Source organism: Hippoglossus hippoglossus, chromosome 22, assembly GCF_009819705.1.
Source record: "Hippoglossus hippoglossus isolate fHipHip1 chromosome 22, fHipHip1.pri, whole genome shotgun sequence".
Lineage (NCBI taxonomy): Eukaryota > Metazoa > Chordata > Actinopteri > Pleuronectiformes > Pleuronectidae > Hippoglossus > Hippoglossus hippoglossus.
Window position 1 is genome coordinate 26,094,838 of NC_047172.1, and position 18,678 is coordinate 26,113,515.

Here is an 18,678-nt window from a genome sequence, read left to right on the forward strand (position 1 = left end):
CGAAAAGCTGTCCACCTCCTTTCCGCGCCCATGTTAATCAATTGGGCTGTTCACACCGGCAGCGAAGCGCCGGAAAGCGCAGGGAAGCGCCGGGAAGCGTCGCGGCCGGCTCGAGATCAGTGTTGGTTTCGGGGTCTCGGGGTCTGTTCTATTTTTTTCGCTGACCACGAGCGAATTGGGTCGGAAAACACACTGAAATTCCCATACTTCTGATTTCCCCGCTGTTCTCCTGGAGTTTCAGTTTCCCCGATTTTTCCTCCCACATGATGAAATTTCCCCATCTTTAATTATGTACTTATTCCACACATTTGTCAGTTGTGTCTAAACAGACAGACACACACAAGCACACATATATGCTGCCCCTAGCATAAAGTTTTGAAAAATATAATGTCTCCTTTCACTGCTTTGCAGACGACATTCAAATATACTTGCCCCTGAACCATAAAACTAAGACATCACTGCAGCCCCTGCTTGACTGCTTAAATTACATAAAATCATGGATGGGTTAAAACTTCCTCAAATTAAACAACAATAAGACTGAGGTTATCATATTTGGACAATCAGAACTGCAAGTTGTGGACAATCTTGGGCCTACAATCTATTGTGGGGGGGACCTTGCGTAGGTGAGTCACCTACCTAATTTTTTTGTTAACTTGTTTTATTAACTAATGAATGTAACCTCTGGAGTGAAGGAAGGAATTTGCATTTGTGTGTGTGTGTGTGTGGGGGGGGTTGGGCACTTCCAGTTTTGCGTGTGTATGTTGGGGGGCCTGGGGGGGGCACCAATCTATGTTGTGATTGCTATCTCACAGGGCTCACACTCATTGGTAGCTGGAACAGGCTTACGTGTCTCAACGCCGACATGTTCACTGACATTATAAAAAATCCAGTTACTAAAATAAGCAATCCTCCTAACTCAGCTGAGCTCTAATAATAAAACACATTATAACAGTCTAGGGCTGCACAATTATGGCCAAAATCATAATCACGATTATTTTGATCAATATTGAGATCACGATTATTTATCACGATTATTCATTAATTTTAGGGACAACATATTTTTATTGCACTTTCACGTTTAAATTAACAAGAACACTGCTTCCACTTCCATTGTTGTGCTACATTCTGGCTAATGTACAAATCTTTGCATCAGACTGGTCCTTATCACAGTGCATCTTGTAGAAGGAAAATATAAATAAAATAGTATCAACACTTTTTACCCAAAATTAAATCAACAGAGCACTGCTTTCACTTCCATGTTGTGCTACATTCCAGCTAATGTACACGTCTTTGCATCAAAATAAAACTTATACGGTTCTTATTCACCTGAAGCAAAATATAAATACAAATTTTACCCAAAATAAAGGGCTAACTAAAAATAAATATGCCATCACAGAATGCAACCAAATGAAAACAATTCCGGCCTATGCAGAAAAGGCAATAACAAGGTGTTAGGCCTACAGGTTTTTGGCAAGAAGCACCAGCCTGTCGACATTTTTCTGGCTTGAGAGATGAGCGAAGGCAGGTCACTACATTTCCCCTCTCTGAGGGGGAACTTGTGGCCGGAATTCAAAAGTACTTTTTTGCCAGCTTTGAGAGTCGTGGGTACAGTCTCTGGTGTTCCCTCCACCAGTCCAGAGGGTCCTCCTCACTGTCAAGGTTGGCACACTGTATGTAAGACTGTAGCTCAGAGGCTACAGCTTGGTGTGGTTCCCTCAGCGGTCTTGAACAAGCTCCCCAAGGTCTTCTTTTTCTTTGAAGTGCTGGGTGCATCCTCTGCAGCCTCAACGTGGGGATCAGTTGGGCCCATCTCCTTGAAAAGAGTATGGTAAATAAAATATGAATGTAATCTAATGAAACATATTTAACATCCATATCCAGAAAGTAGATTACAGCACATTAAATCACTTGATTTCATAGCACATTTTAATCCACTTCATTTCATTAATTTATAATAAATTCTGTATGTAATCACAATAATTACTAACCATGCTCGCAGACGCAGCCATCTCAGAAGTAAGTCTGGCTTGGATTGGTCCAACCCTGTCTACACTAACGTATCTCAGCTTGAACCGTGGATCAAGAGCAGAGGCCATGTCAAGCAGTTCTTGTGTCCCAGGATCCTTGTATTTTTCATCCAGGTAGCTCAGGATTTTGGTCTTGATGGTGGTTGTTAGGCCTGGATCATCATCGTTCACTTTCAGGATAGAGGAGCTGAAAAGGTGGAGGACTGGCTTGACAAAGGAAACACTGACATACTTCTCACTGGAAAGCGCATCAGTAAACTCAGTCAGAGGGCGGAGGGATTTGTTGATGGCTCCCAGTACGTCAGTGTCCTGCCATGTTGGGATGAGGTGTCGGGCCTTTCTGTCAGTGGACAAGACTTGAGAGATGGCCCTCTGCTGCTCCAGGACTCTTGCTATCATTGCCTGCCTTGATCCCCACCTTGTGGGGCACTCAGTCTTCAGTGCATGCTCTGGAAGCTTCGGCTCCTTTTGTGCCTGTGCTAGCTCCTTTTTACGCCTCCAGCTGTAGGAGAAACTGCTCACAAGCTTTTTGCAGATCCCCACTGCACGGTCAATCCGAGGATCTCTCATTGCATTCTCTAAAAAAGAACATGAGATTCATATGTAAAATTAAAACACAGAATAAAACCTTATATACACTCTTCCTTTTGAATGTTTTATTTTCACGTGTTCTTTTAAGATGTTTTATTTTTTATTATTGATCTTACTCACCTATTGCTAGATGGAGCCTGTGGCCAAAGCACTGGAGCCTAGTCCATTTATTCAGAGAAGCTGCCTTGACAACGTTAGATCCGTTGTCTGTTGTAATGCAGACAAGTCTCTCCTCCTGCAAGCTCCAAGAGGCCATCGCTTCCCTCAGTCCCTGGGCAATCGACTCTCCTGTGTGGTCTTGTGGGAAAAATGACGTCTGCAAGCATCGACTCTTCATTGCAAAATTACCGTCGATGTAGTGAATTGTCAGGGACATGTACGGCTCCATTGTTCTGCTTGACCATAGGTCAGTCGTAGTCGCAAAATACTCTGTGACATCCCTTTGTATTCCCCCCCCCCGACGTTTTTCATACAGTGCACGTAATGCCTGTTTGGAGAAATAATTGCGCGAGGGGATCACGTATCTCTTGTCTAGTGTCTTGACCATTTTTCTGAAGCCTTCATTGCTCACAGTATTTATTGGACACATGTCTTTGGCCAAATGAAATGTGATTGCATCTGTTATTTCAGTGTGTCTTTGGGAGGTGGATGGATGCGCTGTCGCGCTATGCAGGGTCGCTGTTATGGTTTTCTGGGTTGACGTTGGACATGGACGGAGATTCAGTGAGGTAACGTTAGCTTTGGCCTTAATGCATTCGTCGTACTGTGGTTTGTGGTGATTTTTCAGGTGGTTGAACAAGTTGTATTGCTATGCGGCGCAGACACAACTCTAACGCACTCTGTGCATATGATTTGTTCTTGGTTAACATCACTTGCCCTAAATCCAAAAAACTTCCAGACAACGGATGATGATCCTTTTCGAGGGACTAGCTCCTCGCCTTCTGCTCCTGACATTTGATTTACCTTTCACACGACACCTGTGACCGTCTGCTCTCTGTTCTGTTGTCTGTCTCTCTACTCTTCTACTAATACCGGAGTCGACTGCAGACAGAACTTTTTTTGAGGCTGCTGCTGCAGGGTGCGCGCATGACACCTCCCATCTCGTTCTCCCCCTGGTGGTTGGCCGACTGTTAGTTGAGGAAGCGCTTGATTTGATATGTAGCAGAGCACGCATTTTAAACATCAATATCGCTGACGATCATGCTCAATTAATTGTGGCAGCCAAAATCGTGATCGCGATTAAAATTCGATTAATTGTGCAGCCCTATAACAGTCCAACATTAACATGTTAACCAGTCCGTTACTGTATATATATTGGTTGCACAGACATACATATATATATATATATATATATATATACACACACTGCTCAGAAAAAGTAAGGTAACACTTAAATCACACCTTAGCTCTCGATGAACGAATTAGTTAAAAATCTTTTGTTGTATACATTGTAGAGACAAAATGATGTAACAACGGTCAACGGAAACCAAAATCATGCCCAGAGTACACACTGAGGCCGGGCATTGTCCTACAACAGGAGGAACCCAAGACCCGCTGCACCAGCGTAGGGTCTGACAATCGCTCTGAGGATTTAATCCCGGTACCTAACAGCAGTCAGGCTACCTTTGGCTATGACATGGAGGTCTGTGCAACCCTGGGGCTGGAGTGTGGTAGTGGAGCAGGTCGGTGAGGTAGGAGGGGGCCTGGTTATGGAGGGGTAATATGATCACAGCAGCGGGAGTGGGTGAGCAGGTGAGGAGCAGAGCTCTGGATGTGCTGTAGTTTATTTAGTACTTTGGATGATGTGCCATAGAGAATACTGTTGCAATCGTCGATTCTGAAGGTGATGAAAGCGTGGATCAAAGTTTCAGCAGTAGAGGAGGAGAGTGATGGGCGGAGACAGGCTATGTTTTTTAGGTGGAAAAAGGCAGTTCTGGTGATTTGGTTAACATGGTTTCGAAGGAGAGGTTGCTATCAAACATGACTCCGAGGTTGCGGATGTGTGGGGAGGGAGAAAGAATGGAGTTGTCGATGGTGAGGCAGAAGTTGTGACTGGTTTTAGTGAGGGATTGGGACAGATGATGATCATGTCCGATTTGTCACAGTTTAGTTCGAGGAAGTTGATTTGCATCCATGATTTAATGTCAGTGGAATGAGTTGCAGAGGTGATGGATTTAGTGGAGATGGAGAGCTGGACATCATCTGCTTAGCAGTGGAAGTGGAGACAATGTTAACGTATGATATTACCTAGTTGGAACAGGAGAGGACCAAGCACCGAACCCTGGGGGACGCCTTGGGAAAGAGGAGCAGTGGAGGAGGTGCAGTTGTGGATATTGATGAACTGTTGTCAGTTTGTAAGATATGATTTAAGCCAGGAGAGAGCAGTACCGGTGATGTTGAGGGAGGATTTGAGGTGGGAAAGAAATTTTTTGTGGTTGATGATGTCGAAAGCTGCAGTGAGGTCGAGGAGAATGAGGATGTTGAGGTGACCCGAGTCTGAGGAGAGGAGGAGGTCATTTGTGACTTTGAGGAGGGCTGTTTCTGTGCTGTGCTGTGCTGTGAGCGGAAACCGCATTCAAATGGCTCGAACAGATCGTTGGAGATGAGGTGAGCTTTGAGTTGTGAGGCGACAACACGTTCCAGTATTTTGGACAGAAAGGGAAGTTTGGAGATGGGCCGGAAATTGCTCATGGTGTCGGGGTCAAGTCCAGGTTTTTTGAGGATGGGGGTGACAGCAGCCAGTTTTAGTGTATTGGTTACTGAACCGAAGCTGATGGACGAGTTAATGATTACTGTGATGAGATGGCTGGGAGACAGTCCTTGACAAGATTGGATGGGATGGAGTCCAGGATACAAGTGGAGCTTCTCATTCCTACCGTGAAGTTGGACTCCATCGGGGGACACAGGGGAGAACTGAGAAAGGGGCTGAGGGGTGGAAGAAGGGGGGGCAGGTGGAGCAACTGAGAGGGCTGGGGAGGTTTTCAGGTTGCTCTAAATGGTATCAATTTTTGTTTGGAAAAATGAAAGGAAAGACTTGCACTTGCTCACTGTGAAGGATTTGGAGGTGTTGTCCCTGGGATTGAGGATTTTGTTTATTGTGGAGAAGAGAGCCTTGGGGTTGGAGGAACCATAGTTTATGAGGTGTGAGTAGTAGGTGGACCGGGCTGAGATAAGAGCATCTTTGTATTGTTGAAGGTAGCCGGTGTGAGCTTGGAGATGGACTGTTAAACCAGTTTTCTTGCAGAGTCTTTCAAGCTGGCGCCTATGGGATTCCATTTGATGGAGTTCAGGAGTATACCATGGAGCTGAGTGTGTGAATGAGACAGTTCAGGCTTTAATGGGAGCCAGCTGATCAAGACAGGAGGAGAGTGGGTCATTGTAGTAGTTGACAAGATTGGAGGGATTATCAGACAGCGGGGGAGGGGAGGCAGACATTGTACTGGCGAGAGAGGCTGAAAGAGTTGTGGGGGAGATAGATTTAAGATTTCTGAAGGATATATTGCGCTTGTCTTTTGGGATGGGGAGAGGGATGTCAATGTCCATGGTGATTGCCAGGTGGTCAGAGATATTGAGGTTGAGGCGATGTATTGTGAGACCAGTAGAACAGACCAAATACAGGATGTGACCTGTGAGTGGAGAAGTTTATGTGTTGCGTGAAGTTGAAGCAATGCAGCAGTTCCAGGAATTCTGTGGCAGATTTACAGTCAGTGTTATCAATGTGGATGTTAAAATCTCCTAGGAGGAGAACGGAAGGTGAGATGGCACATAGCTGGGTCAGAAAATCTGAGAAGTCAGAGAGAAAGGAGGGGTTGGCTTGGGGGGGGCAGTAGATAACAGCAGTTTGTTGTGGTGATGTAATGAGGAAGTTTGGGTGCGACAGGATCATAGGGATGGGATGGAATTAGGGGACGTGAAGTTGTACCAAGAGCTGGGTGTCCGTGAAAGGAGAAGCGATGAGCATCCCAGGAGTATCCACTGGATGATCCACAGCATAACAGCTGCAAGACGGTGGCCTTTCTGGCAAGACAGTCCGGTGAGGAGGAGCTGCAGGCCGGAGGGGCCACCAGCCAGTTAGCCTGACAATCCTGCCTGGAGAATGGAGGTCAGTCTGGTGATGTGGTGGCTAGCGGAGAATACCAACCCAAGCAGGCTAACCGCGCCGGGATGGAAAGATCCCGGCAGGATAAGAAGGTGGGCTCGTGCCGGCTAGCAATGCGGCAGGCAGGGATGAGAAGATTGACCGCTCCGGCAGCAGGAAAACGATGCAGCGCCGCGAACCAAACCCGAGTCCCGGAGCCAATAAGGAGGTAACTTTTGGCACATGGAAACAGCGAGCTGATCTGGTGATGCTATTTGTGTAGTTTGGATAATAGACGGTAGCATTTAGCCGCAAACACGTAGCTCAACTTTATCGCCTAATTTCAGTGATAAATGGCAGAACTAAGGATCAGGATCAGGTACGGAGTGGCAGCCAAAAGTGCACCAGCATCCGCCATCTTGTAAGTAATCTGCTGGGAGTCATTTTGTAGGGCTCTGGCGGTGCTCCTCCTGTTCCTCTTCGCACAAAGGAGCAGATACTGGAAGTAACATGACCAGAGCAGAATTTATTTAACATTTCGGATGGTGTTGTAGAGTCTGACAGCAGTGGGAATGAAGGACCTGCGAAAGCGTTTCTTCTCGCACTGTGGGTGGAGTAGTCTGCTGCTGAAAGAGCTACTAAGGGCCCCCTCGCTGTCATGTAGGGGGTGAGAGGTGTCATAAATAGTCTGCTGCACACTCCAAAGGACCTCAGTCTCCTCAGCAGATGGAGACGACTCTTTCCCTTCTTGTATCCTAGATGTAAACCTGTATGGTCTGGGGCGACCTCATGCGAAAGTCTATCACCATCTCCCTTGTCATGGTGGCGTTGATGGAAAGGTGATTCAGTTCACAAAAGTGGACAAAGTCAGTGTTGATCCCCCTTTACTCCAGTTTGTTGCCCTGCGATACACGACCAACGATGGCTGTGTCATCAGAGAACTTCTGGATATGACAGCTGTCTGTGTTGTGTCTGAAGTCTGATGTGTATATGGTGAACAGGAAAGGAGAAAGCACTGTCCCTTGTGGGGCTCCTGTGCTGCAAACTACCACATCCGACACACAGTCATGAAGCCTCACATACTGTGGTCTGTCGGTGAGGTAGTCGATGGTCCATGCAGCCAGGTGGCAGTCCACTCCAGCTCCTTCCAGCTGTTCCCTTAGCAGTGATGGCTGGATTGTTTTGAAAGCACTGGAGAAGTCAAAGAACATGACTCTCACAGTGCGTCAAGAGTGTTCTCCAGGTGCTCAAGGGAACTGTCTTCCACGTGTGGCCCACAGAGCACTTCCCAGTCCGTGGTCTCAAAACAGTCCCTCAGTGCCATGCTCGTCTCCTCACACCATTTCCTCACATACCTCTTGGTTTGGGGTTGTTTATTCACCATAGGTATGTAGGCAGGGAGCAGACGAACCAGGTTGTGATCAGAACGACCCAGTGGGGGGAGGGTGGAAGAGCTGTATGCATCCTTGGCATTTACATACAGTATTCCAGTGTTTTATGGTCTCTGGTGTGGCATTTAAAGGACCCATATCGTGTAAAATACATTTTGTGGGCTTTACTATCCGTAATTATTTGAAGGGGGTCAGTAGGTACCCTCAAAGTAAGCTCCCCACCACCACCAACACCCCTCCTCCCCTCCACACCGAACGCGACACCAAGCAGACATGTTGCTGAGTTAGCACCTTGTTAGCTACCACAGGCTAACCACAACATACAACACTGAAGAAACACTGCAGTGTGGAGGGATGCAAGGAAGAGAATGTGTCTGTGGACATTCCTCTTAAGAACGATACTATTCCAGACCAGTGGTTACGCTTTATTTCTTCTGACATGTCGTGTCGGTGTGGGCTCATTACACCAGACTCTCAACCTACAGCATCTCCTCAATGATACAGCTGTTCCACACTGCTCACTGCATGCTCTACATGCAGCAGTATGGAGAAACGAATAAGTTACTGTAACTCGGGACCGAAACTCAGGACTTACTCCTATATTGGCAGACTGTCCTGCTAAAACTTGAACAAACATGAGGATGGTGTAACTTACCGTTCGGAAACATCCTGTTGTAACTGACTGTGAATATGTGGGTTGTCTTCTATAGCTGTATCCAAACATAACAACATGACTTTCAGCTGTGTTTACCAGAGAGATCGTCAATGCGCCAGAATGAGACCGGTGATAGGCCCGGTCACGTGTCCCTCAAAGTGCAGTCAGCCAATCAGAGGAGGGGCTCATAAATAATTAATGAGGCAGGCGAAAACAGTCTGTTCTGTCTGGAGAACCAGAGAGAGGCAGAAGAGAGGACATGGAAATACACATTGCAGCTGTTTTTCGACTTTAAACCACTGATATCATCTAAGGGGTACCAATACCTCAAATTTAATCCCAGAAAGGTGTAAAATATGGGCCCTTTATAACAAACTGGGTGAAGGTAGGGAGAGTGGAAGACAGGGAATCATGGTTGGAATCTCCAGAGATGAGGAGGAGGGACTGAGGGTGCGATGTCTGCAGCTGTGACACTACAGTGTGCAGAAGCTCGCAAGCTGCTGCAGCATCGGCCAAAGGGGGGATGTAGACAGTTATCGCAATGACGTGCAAGAACTCCCACAGGAGGTAATATGGCCAAATGCTTACAGTTAGCAGTTCGATGTCTCTTGTGAAGCACATGATGCTACATTCCAGGTGCTCCCTCTGCAGCATGGTTAGCGCCGTTAGCTCTTCCATCTTATTGGGGAGAGATCTCACGTTCCCCATAATCACGGAAGGAATACACGGCTTATTACGTTGTTTCTTCTCCCGGCACTTTGTATGGCGCCATCTTGGGGTCTGGTAGTTTCAGTTTATGAAAAGTGTCCTGTTTGGTTTATTGCAAGGAAAAGGGACAATGTGCAAAAACCAGGCATGTAGTCAATGGAAAATGTACAGTTTAATCATGTTGGGTACATGTGTTAAACACTGTTCAATCCCATAAACTGTGGCTTCAACATTTAAATATCAGAGATTAAGTAAACTGAAACTGAGAAAATGGAGAATCATACACAAAGTTCTGTTGTTCTGTCATCATCACATCTCATTAAAGAATTAAGGATATTGTTATCCAGTCTCTGTCCTCCATATCCTGAAGAATTGCACCAAATAGGCTTGTGATAGTTGGATGAGGTCCAGTTGTTTTACGTCATTATCTAAGGCTTCAGCCAGTCAGCGTCTGGTAGATTAATGGCTGATTAAAAAAACAATCAAAAGCAAGTGAGCTCAGAGAAATAGAAAAAGAATGCATGAAGTAGTTGCTAACAATCAGACATTATCACACTAAATTCAGTTTTATGATTTCCCCTGGGCTGTGGATGTGGATGTTGGGTTTCTGGGTGCCAGAAACATTACTTTTAATCTGAATCTAAATCTAATGTAGTAAATTTACACTTACTTTCCTTCACAGTCAGTATAATCTGACAGCTTCACTACATAACTGCATAGACTTACACACAGCTTTTTACCTGATAAACTTTAGACATACAGCAGGTGTGAGACCAAAATGACTTGTGATAAAAATCAATTGCCGGGTATTTCATGGGAGAAGTTGACATTTTTTGAATTGCAGTAAATGGAGAATTTCTGGAGCCAGCCTCTGCCGGATCTTCTGTGGTATTACACTTTTAAGCACTTCCGCATTGGCTTCATCTTGTTGAAACTCTTCGAGCCTGATCTACTAAAGGTTTGAGCATACAAAAACGTGTGCAAACTGGATTTCACCCGCAAAAAAAACATGCAAGCTGATCTACTAACGGTGCGCACTGAGGATTGCCTGCAGAATAACACGTGCTGTCCATTTAGTACATTTGCCTTAATGAATATGCAATTTCAAGCGTTTCTACCCGAGACCGCAAAATATTGGGAGGAGTAGATGCAAATACCTTCATTTAGTACACGCATTGTGATTTACAAAGCCTGAAAATAATTGCGGTGATTGTGACTGCGTCTATATTTAATACCTTTGAAAGGTAGCTGCTAATCGGTACAGCGTTGCCGACAGATGGCAGCAGTTATTGTGGTGAGGAGGAGACGGCATGGAAGAAGATTCACACTTAAAACAAATTTCTACGACTGCCTTTTTCCACTTGCGTAATATCTCCAAAATCAGACATGTCCTTTCTCAAAAGGATGCAGAAAAACTAGTCCACGCCTTTGTTACATCCAGACTGGATTATTGTAATTCCTTATTATCAGGCTCCAGCAGTAAGTCGTTAAAGACTCTGCAGCTTGTCCAAAATGCTGCAGCACGTGTCCTGACGAGAACCAAGAAAAGAGACCACATATCTCCAGTATTAGCTTCGCTACACTGACTTCTGGTTAAATCTAGAATAGAATTTAAAATTCTCCTCCTCACCTTCAAGGCCCTTAATAATATGGCACCATTATATCTTAAAGAGCTGTTAGTACCTTATCAACCCACTAGAGCACTGCGCTCCCAGAATTCAGGCTTACTTGTCGTCCCTAAAGTCTCTAAAAGTAGAGTAGGAGCCAGAGCTTTCAGCTATCAAGCTCCTCTCCTGTGGAATCATCTCCCACTTTCAGTTCGGGAGGCAGACACCATCTGTACGTTTAAGAGTAGACTTAAAACCTTCCTTTTTGATAAAGCTTATAGTTAGAGCTGGTACAGGCTTGTCTTAGACCTGCTCTTAGTTATGCTGCTATAGGTCTAGAAGGTCGGGGGACACAAGCTTCTCTTTCCAGCTTCTCCTTCCTCTTCTCAATCTTTATCACATCAAAGTAATTCATATCCCATCAATACATGTTACTGACTTGACTTCTTCCCCGGAGTCCCTTTGCCTTATCGTCCGCAGCTGTGGCCACATCGTGGATTAGGATCTGTGGATCGCGTATCAGAGATCGTAATGGTGGATCCAGTATGGCGGATTCTGTATCGTGCTGGCTGATCATGATAATAAAGGCAGATCCTGTATCGTGTTGGCATCAGATAATGGTGGTGGACCACGATCGAGGTGGCAGCTGATGGTGGATCCTGATGGTGGCAGTGGACAATGACTGTGGACTATAGTGGCATCCGATCTTGATGGTGGATCATGATCTTGCTGGCTGCTGACCATGGACTATGATTGCAGCAGGACTGCTTGATATATAATATTTCTCCTCAGACACTTGACCATTAATGACATTAATCCACCAATTCACTGACCTTCAGTTATGCTTCAAAATGTTTACCCTTATCAATGCTGCAAATACCCTTATCTTTCTGATGTTCTCCTTTACACGTGGCATCTATTGCACTTCTGTCCGTCCTGGGAGAGGGATCCCTCACATGTGGCTCTCTCTGAGGTTTCTACCTTTTTTTTACCCTGTTAAAAGGGTTTTTTTAGTAGTTTTTCCTTACTCTTGTTGAGGGTTAAGGGCAGAGGATGTCACACAAATTGTGATTTGTGAATATGGGCTATACAAATAAAATTTGATTGATTGATTGATTGAAGATGTAGAGAACAGGCTTTTTCTGCTCATCACAGAAAGTGAACTGCACCTGCTGCCCCACCTGTTTTATTTGCTGAGGTTTTATTATGAGCTTTTTTCTCTTGTTCTTCTTCTTATGGCCTGCCATCTTCTCTTAATTACATCGGTTGTTCTTTTTGTTTTACCCACAGCATTTACTTTCTCACAGAGACTCTCCCATATCGCGTTTCTTTGAGTGAAATTAATATTTCTTTGCTGTAGCTCAACAACATGTTTGTTTGCCTCTTCCACTAACACTTCCAATTCCATGGCATTAAATTTCACTTTGTGCTTGCAGTTGAGGTTACGGGGTCCTCCAAAAGTCAGGTGGGTACCAAGGTATGGATTTATGGTGGGCATAGAGTCAGGGAAGGAGGGCAGGGGGCTGGCAGGCCATGGAGCAGACTGATGGTTAACAGGCTAGATGTTAGCATCCTGAGACTGAGACTTGGGCAAGGAAAGTGTTCAGTCTTTTCTCGACCACACTAAGATATGGGACAAAGTGACTCACTCAAGGTCTCTCTTTAAACCAGGTCTGAAGGGCAGAAATCATCCTGAGGAGGACAGTTCGCAGCTGGGAGCCCGAACAGGTCAGCTCATCCACCACCCCCTCAAATTCACAAACCTTGTGAAAAAAAGGGCGAAGCTCTGCTGGGTACATGTTTTGTTCAGTTCGTACCGTCACAGAATGTAGAGCAGGAGGACCCAACTCAGAAGTCACAGGTTCAGGTGAAGAAACAAAGATTGTCCTGTAATGCAGGCCGATTTCAATACATAGAAAAATAAGTGCAGAAGAAAAGAAGGGTTCATAATTCAAAATCAAAATAATCTAAACACAAAAAATCTAAAGAACGGGAACACAACTGATAGGGAACCAGACAAACAAGACAAACTGACAAAGACCAAGAGAAGCACAGAGACTTATATTCACAAGGGAAGCAGGAATATATGCCAAATCTTAATCTTAATAAAAATAATAGGCAAGAGCTAATCAAATAAACAAAAGAAGGATAACTCTAGGAACTACAATGTGCCAGATTAAACGTTCTGTAACACAAGAACATAGATGGGACTTTCATTCATGAGCCACAAAATGAGTTAATTTACAGGTATAATTTACCTCATATCTTTAAATTTTACAATTCTGCCCAATGTCTCTGTGAATTGAGATAACTATATATATGAATTATGATGCACCCTATGTCAAATCTGAATAATAATATGCCATACATCGAAAAATGGTAAATAGTCTGTACATATATATAGTGCTTCTCTGGTTTTGATGACCACTCAAAGCGCTTAACAGTGAAGTTTTTGACACATATCACACATACATTCTTTGTGCAGCACAGCCTTCAGGGGCAATTTGGGGTTCCCAAAGACACTTGGGCATGTGGAATGGGAAAGACTGGGATTGAACCCCGACCTTCTGGTTAAAAGACGACCCCGCTCAATAGCCTAAGCCCCAGCCGCCTCGAATAAACAACATTGAAAAACTTGTCAAGTCAAAATTGAAGGAAAACCGGTGACACAAACAACTAGCCTTCCACGTTTCCTTTTCAGTTTACAGAGTCTCTGTGAAGGGCGCAAACCAAAATCAAAATGACTTGTGCTGGAGCTGTACTAAGTGCTAATATTTCTCTATGTCTGCTCTGGGCTCTGGCCAGCCAAATGGTAAAACACCACTAAGCAAAAGTAAGCATCCCACCAGCCTTTAAAGTTTCACAAGTGAATATGAATGCTTTTTTCCCTCTCACAAGACACTATCCTTTTGGCACTCAAAAGGAAAACTAAAGGATGAAAACATTTCTGGAGACATTGGCATCACACAGGCTTCCCAGCAAGCTTTGAGTTTATGCATGTGGGTTTGTGTGATTGTGTGTGAAAGAGTTGACAGGTCTGACAGGGGCTTGATATTTTACTCATGGAAATGATGCCCTCACCCAGCCATCAGTGTCACATAGTCTCACTGGGTGTCCATCACAGGCTTTGTAAGGAATAAAAAAACAAAATGTGGAAGAAACATGTTATAAAAAGGATGTTTTTCATGTTTGGAGTGCCCAGCCGATTGGCCTGTCAGCGGGGGGAGTGATGAGACACACATGTGATTACCTATGCATTAAGGAAGATGATAAGGGCCTTGCAGCTTAGGAATGCTTCAAAATAGCTGTGGAACAAGGCAGCCTTGTATTGAATAGTAGAGGACTGTTTAGTTGAAGCTTATGTATTCCAGCTTTCATAATGCTGGATGAGATACCTCTGATTGAAATTGTTGAGTAATGCACCAAAACAAATATTTTGAATTGCGAGGCTCTCAGCTCACTTTGCTTTCCTGAACTATAAAAAGCAGCTCAACTGTCAGAACATTTTTGTTGAGGAAATTGCAACTCAGTGTTGATATTGTGCTGATGGTCACAAATCAATCAATGTATGTGAAACACTGAGATGTGTAAAAATACTTTGAGTTCACTATGAAACTTGTGGGTCAGAGGACGTCAGTTTAGTAGGTGGTCTTTCAGTGTGAACTAGAACACATTTACATTAACTTTGGTAAAATAATGTGGGCACATGAATTCTTACCCACCTCTAAATGTTGTCTGATTGATCAGATCTCAATTGCATCCCCAGTGCATCTTAGATTGTTCACATCTGCACTTAAAGGTTCAGTGTGTAACAATTCATACAATTTAGATGATTACACACTAGTGAAAACATTAGTAGGATAATATTATATTCAATTTATGCCAATAGATGCCTTTCATCCAAATCTTACACACTGAACCTAAGATCTGTCCACAGGTGATTGGAACACCTGAGATGGATTTGATACCAGGTCTGAACAGGGCCATAGTTGAAGTTAAAAGCAGTTATTGTCATATGTACCCTCCCTGTACAATGAAATTCTTTCTTTGCCTTCCACTATGAATACCGTTAAGAGTTAAACAAATATCAAAGAAAAATATAAAAATATATTAAGAGTAAAAGATATAAGCATGTTATATACAGTAAAACATCTGTGCAATGTAGTATAATAGACAGTAGTGTAGATTTTGTTATGGTAGAGTAGTCCAGCCAGTTCAGCTCATTGTTTATTCATTCTGAATATTTGGTTTCTGTTAAGAATATTTGTTTCTCTGTTTGTGTTTTAAATTAGGATCAACTTTAGTTGATAAATGCATTTGTTTAACTTAATATATTTTCATTCAAATATTTGTTTCGTTGTTGCTTGTTTGCCTTGATTTCTAATCCTTGTTTTCTTTGAGGTTCCCTTCCTAGTTGAGGCTGGTGCTCATGAATGCCTGCACATGAATGCCACATCTCCACCAGATGGTTTCAATGTGGACTAAACCATGTAGGAATGAGGAATAGGGGGATGGGAGCCAATGGTTTTCTTTTGTATTTTCTCTTTCACCCAGCCTTAATTAATATTAACTCTAGCCTTAATAATTTGTTGTAGAGTTATTGTACTCTTTAATGTATTAATTTAAAGACACATTTTAACATATTTAAATGCTTTTGTTTGAGGTTGATGCTCAGTTTTGTGTATCGATGCCATGTATCTTTATCTTGTGAGAAAGTTCCTGGACTTCTGGTCTAATTGTTGCACTTCCATTCTCCCAGACTGACTGCTCACATCCTGAGTTTAAATGGTTATGGTTTTATATAACGCTTTTCTAGACTTGATGACCACTCAAAGCTCTTTACAGTACAGTTTTACATTCACCCATTCACACACACATTCACACACACATTCACACAGTGCATCTATTAGCAGCACTTTGTTGTTCTATGACGGGCAATTTGGGGTTCAGCATCTTGCCCAAGGACACTTCAGCATGCAGATGGGGAAGACTAGGGATTGAACTGCCAACCTTCAGGTTGGAGGATGACCGCTCTACCCCTCAGCCACAGCCACCCCAAAGGGTTTAAAGGGTTGAAACATCAATCCCTAACAGACCCCCAGCAATTTGAAGCTGCTCACTCTCTCAACCTCAGGTCCACAGATGATCAGCAGCCGATGAGTTCTCCTCTCCTTTCTCGTGTCCACGATCATCTCATTGTTCTACTCACACCATGTCACCAGACTTGCCACCTCACTCACATGTTGTTTTAACATTGCCAGAAATGACTCATCAGCAGATTTCAGGAGTATTGTCCTTTTGAGAGGCGTATGTGAACACTGTGTAGAGCATGGGGCACAGTGTGGAGTTGAATCCAAGGTTTCCAAACAGTTTGTTAGTGAGCTTGTTGGGGATGACTGTATTAAAAGCAGAGCTGTAGTCTATGAAAAGCATCCTGAAGTAGGCGTCTATTTTTTCTAGGTGGGAGAGGGCTATGTGAAGGGCTGCAGAGAGGTACTTCTATTAGGGCGGTAGGCGTACTGCAAGGAGTGCAGCGTCTCAGGTATAGTGCTCTGAATGTGGCCCAGAACCACTCTCTCTGAGTCTTTACTCTTTGTGTGGTTATTAAGACAAGAAAAGTGCAGTACAGACCATTTATCATTTTACAGATAATTTAGGCCACCAAAGCTCAACTCAGAAGGGCCAACTCCTCCAGTGAAGACCAAGCCTTTTGCCTACACATGAAGAGCTACAAGGGCATTCAGAGAGTGCATTCCTCCACCTAGGCGAATGCCCTATCTCACGATATTAAACAAAGAAAAAATAAATTCCTTGAGTTGTGTGAGAGATCCTTCTCCCAGGAGGGAGAGAAGTGCAATAGATGCTGGCATAGCAGACCACATCAACAAAATAACCATATTTACAACATTGATTAGAAAAAACATAAAGGGAGAGGTGTATCAATGTTTAAAGTATTTGGACATAAGAAAATGTCTGACTGAGATGAAGGAAGCAGTAATGGAAGTTGTAATGATAGAGGTGTTGTCAGTAATGGTAGAATATGTGATATTATATTGTATATCTAAGCAATCAAGTTGTAATCATCACCCCGATCTACGATCACGATCGTCCACCATGATCTACGATCAGCTACCACCACGATCACCATCCATGATCGCAATCTACGATCCACCATCCACCGTCACAGTCATGATCCATGATCTGCAAATGATAAATCACTATGGGCCTCATTCACCAATATCTCTTCTAAGAAACCTCTGTCAGATTCATGCATTGTTCGCATCTGTTTTCTTATATTGATGAATGCATTGTGGTCGTAGGTTGAAAGCGTGTGTCAGTTTTTCCTAATTAGCATTGGTAAATGCCCCGCCAATGCTCATAAAAGGGAATGAGACTGCACACAGAAACTGAAAAGAACATTTAAGAACCCAGGAATGATTGAACGTAATTCTAACGACGGCGCCGTCAAACCATCAAAAAATCTGTTATATTTTGTAGTAAATACCACAAAAAACGATACATGGAATGCAGTTACACGTGCAGTGAAAGCTGTATCGGGAGAAAGTTGCATAATTGAGGTAAGCATTTTCATCTCTGATTTGAAGTCTCAATGAATATTGTCAAACACAGAAGAGAGAGTGGGAAGGAAAAAGAAAAGGAAGGTGCACAGAGTGATCTGAGCTGGAGCAGCGCATCATTGGAAACACAGAACTGCAGGTGAATCCTCAGCTGAGCATCTGTGGATACTAGACCTGAGCCTGAAGGGAACCATCGGAATCAGACATGCTGGGCCAGGTTCAAATAAAATGTTGGTGAATAAGGGTCAATTACTCCAGGGAATACGTCAAGTCAGTAATATTGATGAGACATTGCTGTGATGAAGACGAAGAGAGTGTCATGTGTCCCCGACATTCTAGGCCTTTAGCAGCATAAATAATCGCTGGACCAAGACAGACTTGAACCAGATCTAACTATAAGCTTTATCAGAAAGGAAGGTTTTAAGCATACTCTTAAACTAGGAGATGGTTCATCAGGAGAGGACCTTGATAGCTGAAGGCTTTGGCTTCTACTTTACTTTTAGAACCTTCAGTGATCAAAAGAAAGCCTGATTTCTTGGAGACGAGTGCTCTCGTGATATGATATGGTACTATGAGCTCTTTAAGGTATGATGATGCCATATTATCAAGGTGTGGAGGTGAGGGGGTTGGGAGAGCACCCAGACACCACAGAGGATCAATCAGCACAGGTGAGAGCTGTTAGCTGAGTGATCCTCACGTTTAAAAGGCAGCGACTGGGCTGCCTCGAGAGAACACTCAGACAGACTCGGAGAGACTCAGAGACTCGGGACATGAGCAAAGCTCACGGAGAAGCACATGAGCGACACTCAAGACATTAAGCTGAGCTGCAAAGCCAGGGGCCAGCTGAATTAGCTGGCACTTTAAGTTGGAGTTTATGAGTTTTGTTTTATATTAATAAAGATGCTAAAACCTGAATGGTTTGTCTCTGGCTGCTGTGGTGAGAGCCCCGTGGCATGGTCAACTGCCACACAAGGGCTTTGTAAATTAAATTTATCAGGAAGCCTGTGTAGTGAATCTAATACATGGGAAATATGACCACATTT